Source organism: Physella acuta, unplaced genomic scaffold (genome assembly GCF_028476545.2).
Source record: "Physella acuta isolate Inbredline_101_S28 unplaced genomic scaffold, ASM2847654v3 ptg002691l, whole genome shotgun sequence".
In the NCBI taxonomy this organism is placed as follows: domain Eukaryota; kingdom Metazoa; phylum Mollusca; class Gastropoda; family Physidae; genus Physella; species Physella acuta.
The window spans coordinates 40,001-42,500 of record NW_026734127.1 but is presented as its reverse complement, the minus strand read 5'-3'; positions in this window follow the sequence as shown (position 1 = coordinate 42,500).

The window sequence follows — 2,500 nt, the reverse complement described above, 5'->3', positions numbered from 1 at the left end:
TGGGGTGCCAACTTTGGCGCCCCCGACTAAGGGGCCGCCCCCACTGCGGTTACACGCTTTACGACCACCCACCCGCGTTCCCCACCCCAGGGGGCATGCGAATCACCCGCCAGGGGCGTTCTGGGACCGAGGGCGCCGCTCCGGCACAAGGGGGAGCCAAAACGCCCCGAGTTCCCCCGCGGCCACCTCGACACCTGGGCGGGCGGCGAGGGGTGTCCTGCGATCGGGGTGGGGAGCTCTACCAGAATCACCCGCCAAACTTCACCGGGGGCGTCTCCCGGCGCCCCTGCGCTCGGGTGACGAACAGCGCCCCGGGCTATCCCGGGCGCCCTATGGCGTCCACCTTCGATCGGAAGGGTGATCTCGACTCGGGCTGAGGCGGGCCACAACAATCCGCGGTCACATCGGAGCCGTCCAGGCTAACGAGGCCCGGCTCACGGGTAACCCATGGGGCTGGACCGGGAGTCCGCCGTTAAAGAAGAAAGAAATGTAGTGCAAACCAGAACCAGTTTTTTTTATTTATTTTATAACTCGACTAATAAATTATAAACTTGGTACCTACGGATAGCCCTGGGCCCAACCTAATACAGGATGTCCATAACTATGCGCTAATTAAATAATTAATGGGTATTAAGGTCGGTCTTAGTAAATTGCTATATAAAGTCTAAGACCAGAACCAGTATTTTAAATTTATTTTATAACTCGGCTCCTAATTGTCACAAAATTTAAAAATTGGTACCTATGGATAGCCCTCGGCCCTACCTAATACACCGTGTCCATAACAATGTGGTAATTAAATATTTACTGGGCGTTAGGGTCGGTCTTAGTAAATTGCTATATAAAGTCTATATAAAATTTTACGAATTTAAAAAAAAAATTCCTACCGTCAAAAATAGCGACGCCTAGACCACCACACCTGTTCTGACGTTAAATCCTACTTGCACACACGTGTGGGAATAGATTAGATATCATCTAGAGATAGAATTCCTAATTATTTAATTAAAATAGAGACTCTAGATTTAATAGTTGTGTCATAGTTACATTAAGTCGAATTAGCGAAGCGGAGGCGGGAACTAGATTCTAGATCTAACACTTCGATTGCGATGAAAAAAAAATAGCTTTATTTTAAGGCCGACAAGGCAAATACGGTTTAATTAATATTAAAGAAATAAGTCCGAACACCTACCTTAAGCGAATCATCTACACAACACATGACTAGAAATAATACACGTCCACACGAAGAGCGATTGAAACGGTGACTGCAACGGTGAAAACTTGTACGACGGAAACATGGCGCCTAGGTTATGCCTACTTCCGGTCTGATGAAAATTTTTAATTCATTTTAAATTTTGCGCTCTATTTCGTCCGCGCTTGTCCACTTAAACTCTACAGAAAAGATAGTCTATATAAAAATAATTCCTAGAAGACAATTTTATGAGAGATCACACCACATTTATTTACCCTGCCTGTCTACCTTAGGGTTAGAGTTTGAATTTTTCTAGATTCAAGCCAAATATGCCGTGTCGATTAAACGACGACGTACATAACAGAGCGAAGACAATGAATGGTTCCTTAATTAACTATAATTACGGTCCTAATACAACTACAATTCACCATAGTACTAATATGTATGTGTATTGTTGTTTTGGGAGTTCTGTCATTACATTTTAAATTATAAAAAAAACGGGTTTACGATACACTTCATTACGCCGCCGATCGTGGTTTTAGATTTAAATTTGGTCGGATTCGGTTTATTATTAATTTATATAATACTTTATACATACTTTAATTCATTAAATACATTTATCTATGTATTTATTTCATTAGTTAAGTATTTGTTTAACTAAAAATTATCAATTTAAGGCATAACAATTACAGAAAACGATTGTATTTGAGATAAGTCTTATCGAACCATTTAGTAGCTGGGTCGGTTTATTATTAATTTATCTAATACTTTATACATACTTTCACTCATTAATTACATGTATATATGCATTCATTAAATCATTTAAGTATTTATTTCATCAAAAAGTATCGATTGAAGGCATAACACTGATAGAAAACGATTGTATTTGAGATAAGTCTTATCGAACCATTTAGTAGCTGGTTCGCGGGTCGGTTTTATTCCTTAACTCTAGATTTAAGTCTATCGTGTTTAATTTCAATTTAATTTATCACAACTTTTAGATTTTGTACTAGATTAAGCTACATTGAAGCTTATTTTTCACTATTTAATCAATAGAGGATATTATATAATATTTTTAAGTCTAATATTACGCAGCCGTTTGTTAAATCTAGTTTTACAACGACGACTCGCGCGATTTCGGTTTGGTTTTAAAACTTAAGTTCATTGATTCTTAAAATATATATTCCAGTTAGAATAGAACTGAATACGTACCACATGATGTATACACACGTTTGGGTTATTTATTTATTTTAAATTTAGTTTATTATGACCGATCGTAATTAACTTTGGCGATACCGGGCTGATATGTCTTAT